Raw genomic sequence first — 21,573 nt, forward strand, 5'->3', positions numbered from 1 at the left:
TCACCCTACAAGTAGCAGCACTTAGCAGATAACTCTGTATCAGAATATGCAGGAGTTTCAGCAGTGCCACTACTTTCACCAGTAATTTATTAATACTAGTGTTAACTATAGATCTGCTACTACAGATCCGGGTTTCACACGTCATAACAAAACAACTATCTTGCACCTATACACCAACAATTCCACTGTTGGTGTAAGAGGGGACACCATTGGGTGCATAACAACCTAGATTTGCAATTCACAAATCAATATTATACTACTGACTGCAAAAGATAGCAGCAAAGTAAAGGTTACTGTGTTAGCGCACCTATTAGAATTTAATTACTGTGGCACTACATACAGTATATGGTCCTAATCACCGTTCCTACTATCATACCAATCTATAGTATATCACTCTATATGAGGGACACTAGGGCCAGTGAATATCCTAACACTGGACATTAACATTAATCACACACTTCTCTGGAACTACTAATTCCAAGAGTTGGCAAAACTTGGTACTATTTAATAATTGTTTTAACCCCATTGTTTTAATAAAGTTGTTTAATGAAGATAGTAATTTTAAATCAATCATCATCTCACACCGGAGAAGAGTGCTATCTACAGGGGTTCTGTCCGCCTTCTAGTACATCGCCCTATTTGCCCCTCACAGCACCACTTCCTCAATTCACATTCACAAGCTGGAGCGGGGGTATTTCACAAGTATAGAAGATAAGGAAGGGGAAGGAATCCCCTGGATCGTCACAGACATACAATAAAATACAATAACACTCAGAGGAAGGTGTATATGCATCGTTGCTTCACTGGTATTGTAACCGACCAGCCTTTTGTTTCAGAGTAACCTGTTAGACCCCGTTTAAGCTGGGTCCATTACTGGGATCCTGGCTGGTCCTATGAAGGTGAAGATTATACCTATGAACTCTTTGGGAACTGTCACTTCCATGCAGGCTGAGATTCATACTTTGGCACATCTAGAAATGATCCGCCAACACCTAGGAACCCTCTTTCTGAGGCCCTCTGTAGTGTGTCACTTTCCCCTCTCTGGGACCTGTTGGATACCACTAGCCATCTTCTTGGATCCTAATTAAACGGCACTCTCCCTATCTTAACATAATAAATAAAGGGGGACCTGGTCTGTTTTATTACGTTATGAATATATCCCTATCTACTCTCCCCGAGACTCCTCTCCCATTATCTTCCAGGAACCTGACTCTCTAGAACTTTCCTCCTATCCTACATACTCATCGTAACATCATTATCCCTATGACAACACAGGGTGGGCCCAGCAAACACTAACCTGCTAGTAACCCCTTAGTAGGGGGGTTACATAAATATAGCACCAAGTGGAATTATGATGTCAGGTTTCTCTATCACCTCCTCAGACATACATATTTGGTTTGTTTGTATCGAACGTGCCATAAATGGACTGCATTTGGGATTGGTGGCGATTACTCGACATTACCCAGAAGTTTGATAATTGGGTTGTGTCTAAAAATAACTCTAATTATATTGAGTAAGTCAACTGAATAAACTTCGATGTATTTTACTCTCTCTCCATGATTTATAATTACAGACAGAAGTATAAATTACTTACAGCTGTGATTGCAATTACACAATGAAGCGTCACTTTCATTTGTTTCTGTTTATTGATGATTTTATCCCCATATAAAGTGACCGCATTAGGAAAAGTACAAACATCACAAACACCATCTGAGAAATACTATGACTTGTCCTGAGGGAAATAAGACATAACATTATTCCCCATCACTAAGCAGAGAAATGTAGGATAAACCTGTGTGTTTCCCCTCAGGTCCCATGTCAGTCTCTCCCTCTCAGTAATGTCCCACATGACATATCCCAGTCCCACTGATTTACACATCGCTCTCTGCAGCCTCCCTTTTCTGTGATACATTTGCTGCAGTTTTATCCTCAGTTTGGGAGATTTAAATTAACCTTATTAGGAAGGTTTTGCTCCCCTCTAGTGGTGAGAGGGTGTAATTGTTGCTTGAATGTTTTAGTATGGAAGGTCTGTGAGATATTGTCACTGTGTCCCTAGCACAGTAATACACGGCGGTGTCTTCCAACTTCAGACTGTTTATCTGTAGATAACCCGCGCTAATGGAATTATCTGTAGTGATTGTGAATCTTCCTTGGAATGTGGGGGACTCTGTGTTCCTAATCACAGGGTTAATTCTGCCCATTGCAATCCTTTCCCAGGAACCTGCAGGACCCAGTGCATAAAGTAATCAGTGATTGGGAACCCAGAAGTGTACAGGATAACTTCACACTCTCCCCGGGCTTTTTCATTTCTGATCCGGGCGGAACAAGTTGGATATTTGACATGACTCCTGTGAATGGGAAAGTAACACACGTTAGAAATCAGTTCCCACAATAAAGAAGTCGGGACATTTCCCCCCTTGGTCCCTGTCACTCACCTGAGAGTGAGGAGAGACACAGAAAACAGCAGAAGAGAAACATGTTATCTGCTGTCCGCTGGGTCCGGGCTCAGGACACAAGTCACAGAGATTACTGTCACATCACAGCCCTGCGGCTCCAGCTTCTCTACCTGACAGATCCCAGACAGGAAGCACAGGCTGAATTTGCATGTTCTGATGAGGGGTATAAAGAGCCTTCAGTCCTTGTAATAATAACTCAGAGATTAAAGAAGAAAACTGCAAGAGGTGACAGGACAGAGGTTAGACCTGTTTCCCCACTCACTGTGTCCCCCACTATTCCCCTATTCCCTGGCAGTGAGACCTTGTTACCCCCACAGCAGTCAGTGCATGTGATAGAGATACAGTTACACGAGAAAACCCCCGTCTCTAGTTACTTTGTATATCAGCCTCACTCACATGGCTTCTGACACAGAACAATCAGCTTTTATTATCAGTGTTTCTCAGTAATGTTGGGTGTGTAAAGCTCATACACTGAATATAAATGGGAATTCATTAACTAGATGGGAACACACTGAACAAATACCCCTGCTTCAGCTTAAATAATATGGTAGGTGTTGGTGCTTAAAGGGGCTAAATGTATAGAAAACCAGAGAGAAAAGGACCCCTGTGTAGCACTCTGTCACCTTGTGAGATGATGATTTGATTAAAACATATATTGATTTTATTAGGAACGCGTTATCACCGGTTAGGGAAAGACCGCGTGGCTCAGCTCCTGCACAGCTACCTGCTCCCGCAAGACCCGATGGGCTAAGGGAGCCCTCTATGAGGGAGTTTATCTATTTAAACTGGCAACTAACAGTATAGTGTGTGCAGTGTGTGCAGTGTGTTGTGAATGTGTGCAGTGTGCTGTGAGTGTGTGCAATGTGTTGCGAGTGTGTGCAGTGTGTTGTCAGTGTGTGCAGTGTGCTGTGAGTGTGTGCAGTGTGCTGTGAGTGTGTGCAATGTGTTGTGAGTGTGTGCAGTCTGCAGTGTGTGCAGTCTGCAGTGTGTGCAGTATGCTGTGAGTGTGTGCAGTGTGTGCAGTGTGCTGTGAGTGTGTGCAGTGTGTTGTGAGTGTGTGCAGTGTGTTGTGAGTGTGTGCAGTGTGTTGTGAGTGTGTGCAGTGTGTTGTGAGTGTGTGCAGTGTGTTGTGAGTGTGTACAGTGTGTTGTGAGTGTGTGCTGAGTGTGTACTGTGTGCTGTGAGTGTGTGCAGTGTGTTCAGTGTGCTGTGAGTGTGTGCAGTGTATGTGTAAAATTTTATTTTTTTAATATTTGGGTACCACGCTCAAACCGCGTTATAAGTGGATCTGCGTTATAGCGGATCGCGCTATAACGGGGTTGAGCTGTATTAACAGGGACAGACAATCCTCAGCTACAAACTATATAACCCAATCTACATATTAGAATACCTAGGGCTATTTAAGTATACTATGTAGTTGTATGGTGTCCCTCTCAGAATCAATCTATATAACTTATTGATTCTGAGGTGTCAGTGCACTACCTTATATGGAAAAGGTTTAACACTTACTGTATTAGGATTAAGGCTTTAGTCCTAGTACAAGCCTGTCATTAATCCTACACAGTGTACTACCTAGCTGAGATCTCCTTACCTGGTCACTCTAGGAGTCTCAGCAGTGTCATATTGCTACACAGTTTGCAATGATTAAAGTACCAGTATCAGCCATAGATCTGCTAACTTCAGATCTTCAGCTCACACGACATCTTGTGTTAAATATACTCACGGACATATTTACTAATACCACTCTAATCATATAATCTACAGTCCGTGGTCTGTAGTGGTGCACAACCTATCAGGATTGTTATCAACAACTATCATCTGGGCACTTGGCTGCAACATATATGAGCTGTGTGCCAGGTTCTCTGGTGTTGGTGCACCTACATGTACTTTAACATTACTGTGACACTACATTTAAGGTTTCCTACTATTCTTCCCTCACACAGACATTCCCTAGGAGATGTCTTTATACAAGTGTCACTAGGGCCAGTGAATCCACATAACACTGGAAATCCAACACTGGTTAGTACATTACTCTTTATAGGGTTTATTATACCCTAAGAGTTTACACAGCGTTCACAATTTATTTAATTCTTATTTTAAACCCCATTGATTTAACGTGTTCCTAATAAAATCAAAATGTTTTAATCAAATCATCTCACAAGGTGACAGAGAGCCACACAGGGGTCCTTTTCCCTCTGGTTTCCTTAACTAGACGGGACCAGAATTTCTTAGGGATTTTAAGGCAGTTTGTTTTATTCTTTATTTTTCTTATGAAAATGTATTAGGTTTGTGTTCATATTGATATTGTTATTGGGAGGTGTCTGATCCAGAAATCTGTCTTCGGGGGTTAACCTCTTCACTGCCAGATAAATCTACGTTGGATATTGGTTCCGTTACTTTGTATCTTTATTATTTCTATTTCCTTTATCAGTTACAGATGTATCCTCCTGGGATATAGCCATGCAATACAGCAGCAGTATTTGTTACTGGGTACATCACTGTGGCTCTTGGTACAGTAATATGTGGCTGTGTCTTCTACTTCCATTCCGGTCATTTCCAGATACACCTCATTCCTGGTGGTGTCTCTGGACAGAGATAACCTGCTCCGGAGCGTCGGGTTGAAGGCCGAGCCTTGTGCATGATTAAGGTGAGCCAAGAATACCAGGGTGTCCCCTGTCCGCTGCCTGGCCCAGTCCACAGAGTGGATCTTACTGCCATCAGTGATTGGGACACCGGTCACCTTACAGGTCAGTCTGAGTGTCTCAGAGGGTCTCACTAACAAAGGTCCTGAGAGTGACAGTGACATCTGTGAGTGGACACCTGAAAAGGGGAGACAGGAACATTACACACAAGTGCACACAGACTATAGGAGAGTATAAGTGTGCAGTCCTGGTTCCCACGTACACGACAGAGCTGGGATTACACAGAGTACAAGGAAGAAGATGCACATGTTGCTGATACACAGATTCCTCTTCTCAGTCTGATGTCCAAGAGCAGGTAAAAGTCTTTAAATATTTCACAGAGGAAGATGAAGTTCATCATTTGCATAAATCATTTGCATATATAATGAAACGGACTATTTCACACATTTGTATAATTTCTAACACAATCTATTAATTTCCTTTATTTACAGCTCTAATAATACTTTGCTACATTGCAGCTGGTGTTATTATTGGGAGATTACCAGGTCCATCTTCTTCCTCATCGGGCAGGACGTGTCTTGTAATGTTTGTCTCACAAATTAAAAGATCTGAACCTTTTTCCCCTGGAAATAACACATCTGCTTTAGTGATAAACTGGACCCATGTCACAGCCTGCAGACTAAACATGGGGAAATTATCACCAGAATAAAAATCCATTATATAAACATCTAGTAATTAAAATGACTTCACTGATCAATGGGGAACAAGCGGTTTGTTTAATGAACCAGCAGAGAAAGAGCCGCTATTAACATAAATAACTTGCTTTGTTTGGTTCAGATTATTACATCTCAAATAACAAAATGAATCCAGCAGAGACCGGGACTGAGGAGTTTTACATAGAAATCCCAGATTTGCTGCAGTTTACATGGAATACATTTCCCTCTTTGTGGCCCTGAATGGGTGTCAATGTGACAGCTCAGTCACCCGAGGGGTCACCCTGATAATAACTGCATTTGTGTCCCAGGAAAGAGCAGAATAATAACAGGTTTGGGAGGTGACACCTGCAAACAGAGAGTGAGTGTTACAGATCTCCAGCTGTGTTACTATGAACTTACTCACACGATGTGCAAATAACAGTCACTTTGTACTGAGGACAGAACACAAAGTAATGAGAGGAGATTCTTCCTATTTATCCCAGGAGAGAATCACACCCCAGTCTCTGTTTCTCCCTCTGCTCAGGCTGCTGCAGATCCGACCCTTGTGCTAATATCAGGTAATAAACAGGAAGCGGATTTACATACACACTGAGAGATAGAGGTGAGGATAGAGGTGAGGATAGAGGTGAGGATAGAGGTGGGGGATAGAGGTGAGGATAGAGGTGGGGGATAGAGGTGAGGGATAGAGGTGAGGATAGAGGTGAGGATAGAGGTGGGGATAGAGGGGGGGATAGAGGTGAGGATAGAGGTTGGGATAGAGAGGTGGGGATAGAGGTGGGGATAGAGGTGGGGATGGAGGTGAGGATAGAGGTTGGGACAGAGGCGGGGCTAGAATAATATCAGATGTAAAAGTGAATACTGACTGGCAGAGTGAGCTGAGAATGTAACACGCAGCTTGTTCCCTTATTTATTACACATAATTTTATAGACAATTTGATTAAATCACTGATAAAAAGAGAATTACCAGGGATTGCAGTGTTTCCATTGGAAAATATGTGTAAGAAAACAAAATATGAAGTAAAAATAAACGCATTAAAATGATTGCTGCAGTAATAAGGTTTCAGGCAGGGGCATTATTTCAAACAGGAAACGGTCTTCAGACAGTATTTCAGACAGGAACAGTCCTACCCTCACCCCAGGGCGGTCCGAGTTTGTGAGACTGAGCATACTGTAACGGACAAGCTCGCCATAAACCGGGACCGGACCGCGGGGCTGAGGTGGGGATGTGAATACACCGACCTTACACCACGAAGCCGGTTCTGGATTGCGCAGTTCGTAGTAATTCGTAGCAGGGTCAGGGTTGGAGAGGCCAGGGTAATTCATTGACACGCCAGGGTCAGGGTTGGAGACGGTAGGGTAGTCGATGTCCAGGTTGGAGTTCGGCAACGGGAAGTCAGGAGCACACAGCTTCGGCGTAGCAGCTGAAGCGCGGGAATGGCCTCTGCACGAGGAGCCATAATAAGGTCTCTGCAAGGGGAGAATGCAGGTCTCCGGAGCAAGACAAGGCTGGCCCTAGGGATCCATCGCTTCAGCACAGGAACCAGGAAGGTGGCTTCTGCCTGGGGTGAATTCAGCAGGTCTGAAACAAGGCAAGTCTAGCACAGGGAATCCAGTGCTTCAGTACAGGAACCAAATAGCAGACCTCTGCCTGGGGTGAATGCAGCAGGTCTCTGAAGCAAGGCAAGACTAGCACTGGGGATCCAGTGCTTCAGTACAGGAACCAAATAGCAGACCCCTGTCTGGGGTGAATGCAGTAGGTTTCATGAACTAGGCAAGGCTAAGGCAAAGTAGCTTCTGGCAAACACAGTTACATCCAAGTGAATCTTGGGTTATGCTCAGCAATGAGTCAAAGGGAGAGGCCAGTATAAGAAGGGCAGATAGCCAATCCCAAGACAGGGGTGTGTGGGAATTCCTCCAATGCCAGAGCAGAGAGACAGAGCTGCAGTGATTGCAAACACAGGTGAAAGTGCTTGCAAATCCTAGGGAAGGTGTGTCTGAGAGCTCACCAACTCTGCATGAGTGAGCTCCAGGCAAAACCAGGAACGGATTCCTTACAGATAACGTCTTCAGTAACAAAGGTAATTTAACAATGTATTACTGTAATGTCCACTCTTTTTATCTGGTATAAAGACACCTGGACATTGACTACTTAAAATGTAAAGACATTTACTTTTGCCATCTGGCGGACACACGTCGAACTAAAACCACACAAATCAGAATTCAGGTAATCATCTACAGGTAAACAAATGTGGGATTGACAACTTCACGCGAGGATGATTGATTAAATCACGTGACGAACACGAAAGACGGCAGCGAGATTGGCCCGAGATGTGGTCGACAACAGCCAGCTGCACCTGTACTTTTTATGACCTTAATTGGGCCACCTCTTTCTCTCCTCAATCCATACATTTATGTTAAGTCATGTCATAAAAAAGAAAAGGTGAAATATGATGATTTTGAATGTAATAGTCTGTGAGACATTTTATAATGTATTTCAGTTTCAGTAATATTATTTAAATGTCCCCTTGAAAAATGTTTATACCTCTTTATAAACTTAAAGCCGTTTCACTCCCTGTATTGGGTCTTGGTACAGTACCTGTATACTGCACATCGCTCTCAGCCACTTCCCTTTTCTGTGATACATTTGCTGCAGTTTTAGCCCCAGTTTGGGAGACAGATACACCGAAACAGGAAGGTTTTGTTGCCCTCTAGTGGTGATATAGTGTTATTTGCAGAAATGTTTTTGTATGAAAGGTCTGTGAGATATTGTCACTGTGTTTCCCTAGCACAGTGATACATGGCGGTGTCTTCTGGTTTCACTCCAGTGAGCTTTAAATACACTTCTCCTTTATTGGTGTCTCTTGTCACTGTCACACGTCCCTGCACAGACTGGGCATAGTGTGTACTAGCATCATACCATATTCCTCCCAACCACTGCAGCCCTCTCCCTGCCGGCTGCCGGACCCACTGCACTGACCATAGCTTAGCGCTGTCAGTGAGGGAGGCACCGGTCACTTTACAGGTCAGTGTCAGAGTCTCTGCTGGCTTCACAACCCCAGGACCAGACTCCACCAGGGAGATTTGGGAGGTGACTCCTGCAAACAGAGAGGGAAATGTTACAGAGATCCAGCTGTGTTACTATGATCTTACTCACAGACTTCAGGCTGAGCCCCTGAAAGAGACACAAACAGTGACACATAAGGACACTTCTACACACGTGTGACCTCAGGGACATTAATCATTTAAATGACATGTTATCCTGATCTTGTGTGACATGTCTCCTGGGAAATGTTACCTGTTAAACATGACACTAATAATCCCAGCCTGAGAAAAGTCTCCATATCTGCAGAGTTTGGGGGCAGTGTGGGAGTGTCAGGGGGTGACCGGCTTCTGCAGGGGACACAGTCACTTCCTCTGCTTTATCTGGGACTCGGGGACAGAGACTTTTATACACAGGACATGTGGTTACTTTATTTGCATATCATACTAATTATATAAAAGAGATACTTCAACAAAATCAAACGACCAGGGAAGGAGACAGCACACCATTTTATGTGTGTGTGTGTGTGTGTGTGTGTGTGTGTGTGTGTGTGTGTGTATATATATATACTGTATATATATATATATATATTTTTTTTTTTTACAGGGAAATATATTGAAGCTACACTATTCATGAAGTCGCCTATGTTTTTTGTACTATTACATACAATTTGATATAATTTTGCTAGTCAGTATTGTTACTGTACAGTGGCGACACCCTTTATTCTAACTTGGCTAGCTCCGCGAATTTCAGATTATCCCGGTTATGTGCGGTTTTGTGTCGTTTTCGCCCGGAGTGAATTGCGTTATTTTCGCGCTCGTGATTTAAGCATTTTCTCCTCGCTGTCTGCAATACTGCAATGCCGAGTAAAAACTCACGGGGGTGTTTGCGAGCTGTTGTCTTTGAAGTCTAATACCTTCGCGGTTCAACCTACGTCAGTACACAGTTTGTGCGCGCGCAGTGATAGTAAAATTGCATATTTAAAGTACATGCATTTGCGTGCTGTGCTGCTGTACGGTGCTGTACTGTATGTCTCATGTGGAAATTGTTGAGATGCACAGGCGTGTACAGTACTGTAGCTGTGTAAAGGGACCCCTCGCTGCTGGCATTGTTTGAGTTGCCCTTTTGGCAATATTGTATCTCCCTTCACATGTCAGTGCTACACACTGTGTCAAACATTTAGAAACATTTACTACCCTCCTACTGTCTCTGTACGTTCTCCCTACCTACCAATTAGATTGTAAGCTTCTCGGGGCAGGGACTCCTCTTCCTTAATGTTATGTTTATGTCTAAAGCACTTATTCCCATGATCTGTTATTTATATTATCTGTTATTTATTCGATTACCACATGTATTACTACTGTGAAGCGCTATGTACATTAATGGCGCTATATAAATAAAGACATACAATACAATACAACATTTAGAAACCATACACTGTATCATTGCATATACTTACCTGCCCTGTTAGAGGGTATAGAGCTACAGCAGCCTAGAATTTATTTGGGATACATACTCCTTTTTGGTCTACCCTTCCTCCACCTTATTTTTAATTCGCCACACAAACACACACACACACACAACACACACACAACACACACACACTGAAATATGGGATTTGCAGGTGTGACATAGTCCAAAGATGTTAGGCAGCTTTCTGCCCCATTTTAGAGCAGAAAGTGCAGGAATAGTTACAAATGATCCGTTCCACAGCTTCCCATTACCTCAGGCAGCTGGATGGAAAATCCAGACCACAGATTACAATGGCTCTAGTTCTCCCTCACCTGCTCTTCTAATCACATGCACAGGTATTTAGAGCAGAGAGGTTTTGCATTTCACTCTCTCTCCTTGGAGCCTGGGGGCTGGGGGTGTCGCTACTCTCCTGCATCCAGTATCGAGGTTGACGGCCTCTCCACGTATGACAGTACCAGAGGATTTGCCTGGACACCACGAACAGATAAGACAAAACAAATGGTTACTGCTGTTGCTAAAAGACTGTGCTGTATCTTGTGTCCCTAAATGAGAGAGCATTGTTTTAAGCTGGGGAACCAGTTTAGTTGGCCAGCAGCTGTTAGAGAGACTGATTCTGATGTGTAGTTAGATCCCTGAAAGGGATAGGATTTGCTTATATGATTTTGGTTTTATTTCTTGAAATAACAGTGTGGGAAATATTGTAACACTGAAATGTGTGAACTGCTGAATGAAAGTATCTCTAACCTACACATGTTAAAGCTGCAGTACCTTACTTGGATGAAAATAAAGCAGGCAGAAGCCTGAGTTAAGCAGCATAATACTTTGCATGATCCTGTTTGTTGTATAATTAACCCTAGAAGACTGTGTCGGGAAGAACCCAGACAGACGTCAGCACTACAAAAGAGGGGCGTTTGTCACACTGGACAGAGTCAGTTTATCTTTGTGCACAGGTATCTCTCCACGTTTTGTATGAGTGTTTGGGGAGGTATATAGTGTAAGTCACTTGGTTGGATCTCTCCCTCCCCCTGTCCCCTCTCTCTCTCGTCTCCAGCTGAATGGCGAATGTCCCCAGGGCCACAGACAGCTTTCCCATGGCCCAGGACTAGAGTCTCCATCAGTGCCCACTGTGTCAGTGGCCATGTGAGCCCCCACCCTCTTCTTCTTACACATTACTTCACCCACTCACCCTCTATTTCTGCTCCCTCTTCACACCTCCCTCTTCAATGTATTTCTCTTCCCCCTGTCTCACTCTTCCCCTCCCCTCTCTCTTCTTCTCCTCTCTCTTTCCCAATCTTGCACTCTTCCCCTCCCATCTCTATCTTTTTATTTCTCACACTTCCACTCACTTTCCCACCACCCCCTCTCTCTCTCTCTTTCTCCCTCCCTCTCGCTCACTCCAACATCTCTCACACTCTCCCCTCCCCTCAGCTATCACTCAATGTCACCCTATTTTCACTCAATCTCCCCCTCCTCACACTGAACCCCCCGCCCCACTGACAACACACACAATTCCCCCCTCACACACACACACACACACACACACACACAATGCTGCCCCCCAGAACACACACACACTATTACAATTACACACAATTCCTCCTTCCGGCACGGACCGGTGAGGATCGGTGCAGCAGAGGCCTGGCAGAAATCGGGGAGTGAGAGGATGAGGGGGAGACATGAGAGGATAAGCAGGGGGGAAGTGAGAGGCTGAGCAGGGGGGGGGGGGTGAGAGGATGAGGGGGGGGGGTGAGAGGATGAGCAGGGGCGGTGAGAGGATGAGGAGGGGGGAGTGAGAGGATGAGGGGAGGGGGAGGATGAGGAGGGGGGAGTGAGAAAATGAGGAGGGGTGAGAGGATGAGGAGGGGTGAGTGAGAGGATGAGGAAGGTGAGTAAGATGATAAGGAGGGGGAGTGAGAGGATGAGGAGGGGGAGAGGATGAGGGGGGGAGGAGTGAGAGGATAAGGAGGGGGGTGAGAGGAGGAGGGAGGTGAAAGGATAAGGAGGGTTCGGTGAGAGGATGAGCAGGGGGAGTGAGAGGATGAATGGGTGAGAGGAAATGGGGGGGTGAGAGGATGAGGAGGGGGTGAGTGAGAGAATGAGAAGGGGGTGAGAGGCTGAGGAGAGGTGGGTGAGAGGATGAGGAGAGGGAGTGAGAGGATGAGGGGAGTGAGAGGTTCAGCAGGGGGGAGTGAGAGGCTGAGGAGGGGGTGAGAGGATGAGGAGGGGGTGAGAGGATGAGGGGTGGGTGAGAGGATGAGGAGGTGAGAGGATGAGGAGGGGGTGAGTGAGATGATGAGGAGGGTGAGTGAGAGGATGAGGGGAGTGAGAGGATGAGGAGGGGAGAGGAGAGGACGAGGAGGGGGGAGTGATACAACGAGGAGTGAGAGGATGAGGATGCATGGAGAGATGATGAGCAGGGGGATGATGAGGAGGGGCAGAGAGGTTGTGGATGAAGTGGAGAGGATGAAGAGGGGGAGAGTTGGGAGAGTGGAAGGGGAGTGAGAGAATGAAGGGTGAAGCAAGAGAATGAGGAGGGGTGAGAGAGGAGGACGGGGAGAAAGAAGACGATTAGGGGGGAGTGAGAGGATGAGAAGGGGGAGCAAGAATATGAGGAGGGGGAGAAGTGAGAGGATGAGGAGGGGTGAGTTAGAGGATGAGGGGTGAGTTAGAGGATGAAGGGGGAGTGAGAGGATGAGGAGGGGAGTGAGAGGATGAGAAGGGGGGTGAAAGGATGAGGAGGGGGAGTGAGAGGAGAAGGGGAAGAGAGGATGAGGAGGGGGGAGTGAGAGAAGGGAGAGAAGGGAGAGAAGCGAGAGGATGAGGAGGGGTGAGTTAGAGGAGGAGGCATGAGTTAGAGGATGAGGGGTGTTAGAGGATGATGGGGAGAGGGAGGATGAGGAGGGGGAGTGAGAGGATGAGGAGGGGGAGTAAGAGGATGAGGAGGTATGAGTGAGAGGATGAGGAGGGAGGAGGGAGAGGGTGAGGAGGTAGGAGTGAGAGGATGAGGAGGGAGGAGTGAGAGGATGAAGATGGAGTGAGAGAATGAGGATGGGGAATTAGAGGACGAGGATGGGGAGTGAGAGGATGAGGAGGGGGGAGTGAGAGGATGAGGAGGGAGGAGTGAGAGGATAAAGAGGGGGGAGTGAGAGGATCAGAGGGGTGTGAGAGGATGAGAAGAGGATGAGGGGGGAGTGAGAGGATGAGGGGGGAGTGAGAGGATGAGGGGGGAGTGAGAGGATGAGGAGGGAGTGAGAGGATGAAGAGGGGGTGAGAGGATGAGGAGGGGGAGTGAGAGGATGAGGAGGGGTGAGAAGATGAGAGGGTGGGAAGATGAGAGGATGAGATGATGAGGAGGGGGTGTGTGAAGATGAGGAGGGAGTGAGAGGATGAGGACAGTGAGAGGATGTGGATGGGTGGGTGAGAGAATGAGGAGGGCGTGTGTGAGAGGAGGATGAGGATGGGGGAGTGAGAGGAGGAGGAGGGGGGAGTGTGAGGATGAGGAGGGGGAGTGCGAGGATGAGGAGGGGGGAGTGAGGATGAGATGGGGGAGTGAGAGGATGAGTGTGGGGAGTGAGAGGATGAGGAGAGGGGAGTGTGAGGATGAGGAGGGGGGAGTTAGAGGATGAGAAGGGGGAGTGAGAGGATGAGGGGGTGAACATGCGAGAAGGACTTACAGAAGAGCAAAATATAGAACAGGGGGTCGTACACTTTTTTTCCCGGCAATCCCCTCACTCCCGCGCCCACCCTAACCCCCACTCACCTGCGCTCCGGCGTCATGACGTCACATTGCCATAGCAACGTGACGTCACATGACATCACGGCGTCATTTTGATGCCGCGTTGCCATGGCGACGCAGAAAGGAAGCCGCCGGAGCCTAGGTAAGTGAAGGTTTTAAGTGCCTTCGGGAAGCGCCCCCCCCGCCGGCAGTCTCACGCCCCCACCCCCAGTTTGCGCACCGCTGTTCTAGAAATCCAATCGGATAAGGCTCTTTCTGCACGCTTTTGCACAACTCCCAGCTACTAGAATATCCCCCTGTGTCTATCCAAGAGGAGGTGTTAGTGTACTGACAAAAAACATCCCAAAATAAATTGTAATTAAGGCCGCAAGGTGTCACTGTATATAGAACATAGATCCAGCAGCACTCTCATTGTAAAAGACTCATCTCTATCCCCCCACAAATAAGCAGGGGGACCCATTCAAAGCCCATAATGCGTATGTCTGAAGCATTAAAGCAAAGTGCAGTGCTGTACCAAAGTAGTAGTTTAGTTTAGACTGCCCTTGAATGGAGTTTGAACACTTCCCCAGTGCTGGAATTAGGACATAAAGGGTCTATGCAGCAACATAGAGTAATTGTGTTTAGACGCATGGCTCTATTTTTTGGAGCAGAGCCGCAGCATATATACTGTAAGAACAGTTTCTTACTTCTGACGCGGTATGTTAGACTTTTGGCACTTCAGATATGGAGGATTGTTTTGGGCAAATAAAAGGTTAAAAAAAAGTATCAGAGAAATGCAACTTGTGATACATCTCATTTTAATCTGTGCACCATGTAACTCCCCCCAACTCAACCACCTCACTCTCCCCAAGGTGCAAATTGGGGCAGAGACGCAGAATGGGATACATCTCATTATAATCTGTGCACCATGTAACTCCCCCCCCAACACCTCCTACTGACTCTCCCCAAGGTGCAAGCTGGGGCAAAGACGCAGAATGTGATACATCTCATTATAATCTGTGCACCATGTAACTCCCCCCAACTCCTCCAACTGACTCTCCCCAAGGTGCAAGCTGGGGCAGAGACGCAGACTGTGATACATCTCATTATAATCTGTGTGCCATGTAACTCCCCCCCAACTCCTCCTACTGACTCTCCCCAAGGTGCATGCTGGGGCAGAGACGCAGACTGTGATACATCTCATTATAAACTTTGTGCCATATAACTCCCCCCCAACACCTCCAACTCTCCCCAAGGTGCATGCTGGGACAGACGCAGAATGTGATGCATCTCCTTATAATCTGTTCACCATGTAACTCCTCCCCAACTCCTCCTACTGACTCTCCCCAATGTACAAGCTGAGGAAGATGGGGCAGAATTTGGAGCAAAATGCTTAGATACATTAAATACAGTACTGCACCGACACACTTTATTCGAGCAAATACCCAGTATGTACCTGGCAGATACCTGGAATGCGCCGCTCCTCACCTCTGACAAGCCCCGTTGCGTTTGCCTTCCCAGCCTGGGTTCATGCCTGGCTGACGGGCGGCTGATCTGTTAAATGATAATGATTAGGATTTAATAGGCTGCAATGCTTCGCGTGTCTACCAGATGGCATAAATTCATGAATTGTAATGCAGTATATATATATATATATATATATATATATATACTGTGCAGTATTGCAGCCAGCGGGAATAAAATGCTTCAATCCCTGCCTGGAAAATACCTCAATGCACTCGGGCAGAAAACAGTCACAAACCTCAATACACCCGGGTATACCCGAATTCGTGGGACTAGCCGAGCTCGAATAAAGTGTGTCGCCAGTGTAAGTGCAGGGTTTTGCTCCAAAATTGCCTTGATACATAGACCCCAGAGAGAGAGCTTCAAATGTGTTAAAAGAGGAGAAACACTGAGCCTGGCCTTAGTAGAATCTGACAAATGACTGATTGTATCCGTGCAGGTGGTGTTATTTATTCTGTTTGACATACACAGTAACTTCTCAGCGTTTTACTTGTAACATACATAAGGGGATGATACTTTATCTTGCCATGAAGTCAATGCATTTGAACCCAGTGATACAGTTTGTTGATCCCACTGCTGTCAGTGGCACTGTCCATATGTGTACTTGTGTCACCCAATGTATGTAATACAATGTATCACAGCAGCTGTGATTTTTATGACTGCTACTCTAGTTAACCACTTCTCAACCACTTGAAATTAAATGTCAACAGTAGCTGATTTCTCTATTATGACATCACGAGACAGTATCATTGAGCCTCCTAGGAGATGCCAGCAGCAGTGTTCTGTAATGACATCATGGAATCGCCTTAGAGACTGAGATAAATACACAAATGTAAACTTGTTTGTGCGTGACTTGAATTAGTTCCCGAACGAAACCGTTAGTTTTGTGGACATCTCAGAGATAGGAAAAGTGTGGCGCTGTACGGAGAGACTAATTATCTCCACCTTAACTCTGTATCATGGCAGGTAGGAAGCAACGTGACCTTTACATACCCAAAAAGAAATGGATAATATCTATATTTCTGAACTGTTTACTTTCACAATGTTTTATGGGGTACAGAACAGATAACATGACTCCTATCAATGGATGGGAGAAAGAAGACAGATGGGGTGGGTGGGCCAGGGGGAGGGACGGGGGTAGACAACACCCAGGGGGGGTTAGGTACCTGGCCTTTATTGGATAATATTTTTTTTTATAAATGTCAAAACTGATTTATTATAGATACATACACACATATTTGTTTTATTGTATTTACTTTTATATCTGGCTTGTAATTCAAAATCTTAAATGATTTGAACAGTAATGTATAGAAAAGAACACATGTACTGTATACATAAATGTCAAAGCGGCAAACGTCTATGGGATCTATGGGATAGTAAAAAAAGACACAGGAACCTTAGTGTATACAGTAGGATTAGTTATGTATAAGGCATGCTTTTTCCTTGCCCTAAGTTTAGGTCAATAACTATTGGACCAATTCTATATCGTGGGGTGTAATGTTCGACTACTTTCAGCCATATCCTTAAATTATTGTCTACAGCAGTGTTTTTCAACCACGGTTCCTAGGAACCCTAGGATTCCCCGGGCATCCCTAAAGGGTTCGCTGTAATTTTCAGGTCATTTTAAAATTGTACTTAATACAGAAGAATTTACAGTACAATGCATCTTATCTCAGACGCGCTATTAGAGAGGGTTGGGGTTCCTTACAATGCATCTGATCTCAGATGCACTATTGGAGAGGGTTGGGGTTCCATACAATGCATCTGATCTCAGAAGCGCTATTAGAGAAGATTGAGGTTCCTCACACTTCATCTGATCTCAGACGCACTATTAGATAGGGTTGGGGTATATTACAATGCATCTCATCTTAGACTCATTGTTAGAGAGGGTTGGGGTCCCTCAGAATTTCACATATGGTTCCTTAACCAAAAAAAGGTTGGAAACCACTACTCTACAGTAATACAAAGGCCCCAAAAAAGACAAAGCCACAAAACGAGGGCAGAATCTGCCACTTGATTTACAGATATAGCTGACCTGAGTGCTCCTCCAGATACCTCAATATACCAGACGTCTCAGAATACCACACCATAATATTACCACAAAATACCACAGTAGGCACAGGCAATTTTTATCTTTTTATTTTTAAAGATCCAGTTCCGAAAGCTATGGTACATCTATATTTGTCATTGTGTTCATAGGTGGACATGAAAGCAGGTGATGGACTGCACAAGTTTTATATGCCAGTTGCCACTTTGTGTCGAAAACTACCTAGAAATAGTTTTCTGTCTGTGTCACATCCCAACACATCATTAATGTATATGTATATGTATATATATAGATTAAACCCCATATATTGAGCTAAAATGTACGGGTGCTCTGGTTTTTCAATACATAGCAATGCTATGAATAGAAGGCAATCATGGAGCTTGCTTAAAAATGTATTTAAATATTGAAACTTCTGACCACTATTGATCAGAGTAGTGGTCTGTAACATTGATAATCAAATAAATGTGTTTTCCCAGCAAGCCATTATCCCTGTTAGTGCTTGCTATTCATAACAAAACAAAGACCCCAAAAACTTTATTCAAAACCAGAACCAAAACCCCAAATATTTTAAAGGCAAAATAAAAATACCAAGCCAAGTGAGCATCTCTATGTATTTCATATGTATTTGATATCAAGAATATCTTTTAGCAGGTCTGTTAAAGCAGTCCTAACCCCCCAAAGTCAGGCTTTCAGGATATCCCAGCTTCAGCGGAGGTGGCTCAATCCATCCCTGCTTCAGCACAGCTCGCTCAATCAGTCCCTGCTTCAGCACAGGTGACTCAATCAGAGGCTGATTGAGTGATTGTGCCATCTGTGCTAATGCTGGAATATCCTGAAAAGTTAACCTGTTGGGGGGGGGGGGGCTTGATAACTGGAGTTGAGTCCCCGTGTGTTAAAGAAATGTGCCTTGAATGTGCTTTTCAGGCCCTTCACTTTTACCTTTCTTCCTTACAGATCAGTTTTTAAATTCCTCTGCTGTGAACCCTCCACCGACCTGCAGTGCTCCTGCAGTCACCACTGCTTACCCTTCATGGAGCAACAGCTTCCACCCAGTAGGGAGGAATACAGAAGTCTACAGACATGGGGCCCAAGGCATGATTTTGCAACAAGGGTCTGCAGGAACACCAATGTATCTACAGCAGATCCCACAGGCAACACGCGCTTACCCTCGTGTATCGGACATGAACGGAGGATTCTGCCACACTGCTACAGGAGGACACACAGGATTTGCAGGACAGGTTAGGGGAGAAGCCACAACGCAGCCTGTTACTTTCCGTCCCAACAAACTGTTGGAAAGACGTGCTACAATAGGGCCTTGTATAATGGCCACCCAGTATGCACAACTTCAGCAGCCACCATTCATACCCCTTAGTGGAATGCACGTTCAGGATAGGACATACCACCCAGTTCCTGGCCAATATGCTCCAACTGGTGGCAACACAGCACAGATTGGCTCCTTCTTACAGACACCCACTGGGCTGCCAATAACCTCAACCAGGGGGAAAAGCCCAAGACCGTCCTATCCACTGGCTCATTATTCGGCAGCCCCTGATCCCCAAGCAACCAGGATAGCCGAAAACGTAAATGTAGGAGGAGTGTCAGGTGGGTAAGGCAAACCAGGTTCAGTTGGGGGAGCACAAGGGGCAAAAAAGGAGAGACGTAGATGCCCAAATCATAGCATTTTCCCCAGTTGTTGCTATTGCAGCTAAACGTTTGTGGATGTTCCTTAAGTTGAATGCCGTTTTGTTACATAAATTGATAACATTCAAAACTGAGTATCTACTGTCGTGTATTGGTTTTCCCATTGACAAATGACACACAGGGACTTGTGAAACTCTTGTTGGCCTTTTATCATAATCTGCCCTCTTTATCACTAATGATATCCCCACCAATAAAACCTACTTCTCTTCGTCTTCATCACTCCACCATCATTATTGTGATAAAACATGGATATCTCTCATAATTTTGCATTGTGTACAGTAGTTCTTTGCACTGATTTCCATGTGTAATTAGCTTCATTCCCTTTCCCCACTGCATTGTGTTGCAGACCTTACAAGGTGAGATATGGAGAATCTTTACTAATCATTGTTCAAAATCTTCTCCTTGACCGATACCATTAACTGTTATAAAGATCTTTAATTACGGTCATTCGCCACTGTAGTGTTACAAAGATATAGAACTCTACAGTATGTAGTCCTCGCCAATACTGAAGGGATTAAGCATGTGTTTGCTTTTCTTTCTTTGTGTTATTATGTACAATGTGTTGGTATTTATGATAATTGATTATTTCTCCTTTTTGATTTTGTTACAGTGTGTCAGACCTCGCTTGGAGCCCAACATATTTCCCATGCCAGTTTAATTACACAAGGAGCAGTTCAGCTTGCTGCTAATGAAAAAAGTGAACCACCTCTAATGTACCCAACTCAACCAGCTCGGAAGCTGAGCCACCTCTCAAAGTTACATATTGATGTGCAAAGCAAAAAAGAGTTATGTGTGCCAGTGTGGAAAAGGGGTGGGTTAAAAGATATGGAGAAGAGATCTTCAGAGGTGAAGGCCCCCTCACATATTGCTCAGAAGGTTCATAATAACGTGCTGAGTTCAGTGAAGAATGAGTGTCCGTCAAAGTCTGAGGGAGTACCAAAGTGCTCCACAGTGGAAACAAAGAAGAAAAAGATCCTTTATTCAGCTGCAAAGGATCAAGTCCCTCAAACTGCACTACAAAAGAAGGTAAAACCAATGTCAAAGCCAGTAAATCATTCTTCTGCTCCTATACCAGGGAAGTCACCCCATGGCCCACAATCTGGTGACGAGGCTATTCTGTTAAAAAAGATGAAACGTGTTTGTCTCTCAGGTGCCCACATTTCCAATAAGGTATCTGAAAAGATGCAGCAAAGCCGCGAAGGTACAATAGATGCAAAGACACCTGCTGTTACTCATATTAACCCTAAACTGAAGAAAACTCAGGAGATAGGGATCAAACGTAAAGATGCAAATACTCCTGCAGTTACTCATAGTCCTGAGCGGAAGACACCTCAGGAGATGGGGATCAAACGTAAATATGCAAAAACTCCTGCAGTTACTCATTGTCCTGAGCGGAAGACACCTCAGGAGATGGGGATCAAACTTAAAAATGCAAAAATACCTGCAGTTACTCATAGTCCTGAGCGGAAGACACCTCAGGAGATGGGGATCAAACTTAAAAATGCAAAGACTCCTGCAGTTACTCATAGTCCTGAGCGGAAGACACCTCAGGAGATGGGGATCAAACTTAAAAATGCAAAGACTCCTGCAGTTACTCATTGTCCTGAGCGGAAGACACCTCAGGAGATCGGGATCAAACGTAAATATGCAAAAACTCCTGCAGTTACTCATAGTCCTGAGCGGAAGACACCTCAGGAGATGGGGATCAAATGTAAAGATGCAAAGTCTCCTGCAGTTACTCATAGTCCTGACCGAAAGACACCTCAAGAGATGGGGATCAAAAGTAAACAGAACAGCAATATCAAGCAGCTAATGAAGAAAACAAAGAACCAGACCAGCGTTTTCAGTTTTGAGCAAGCGCTGGCTTGTGGTACTGATAATAACCCCAAAGCTCTCAAAAGAAAAAGTGCTAATCAGCCTGGAGTGAATTCAGAAGTCCTTGGGAAGGGCAAGAAGACATTGGAACCTTCTGAACAAGGAAAGGTGAAAGCCCATCACAGCAACCTCAGCCTCCAAATGATTAACTCTGTTCAAGTATTTCACCCATTGGGTAAAAAAGCAGGTCCCACTGGTCCAGGGGCACCCGCAGGATCCATTACACTTGGAAATAAGCTTGGACCAATGCAAGGACGCCAAAGCCAGACTTCTGCTTCTCATGTTCAGTGGTCTCTTACTGATGCGATTAAAAGGTTCATGGCCAAAAAACAGGACAGTATTTCTGGAATTAAAGGAGTCGGTATTAATGCCAGGCCTAGGCTA

The 21,573-nt window shown here is 45.1% G+C and overlaps 1 long non-coding RNA gene across 1 annotated transcript in view; it reads right to left on the reverse strand.

Moving 5' to 3' along the window:
* The window catches only part of LOC142465276 (uncharacterized), a 234,855-nt gene that overhangs the window by 183,622 nt on the left and 29,660 nt on the right, over positions 1-21,573 (reverse strand). The gene's annotated exons all lie outside the window — the stretch shown is intronic.

Source organism: Ascaphus truei, chromosome 13 (assembly GCF_040206685.1).
Source record: "Ascaphus truei isolate aAscTru1 chromosome 13, aAscTru1.hap1, whole genome shotgun sequence".
NCBI classification, from domain to species: domain Eukaryota; kingdom Metazoa; phylum Chordata; class Amphibia; order Anura; family Ascaphidae; genus Ascaphus; species Ascaphus truei.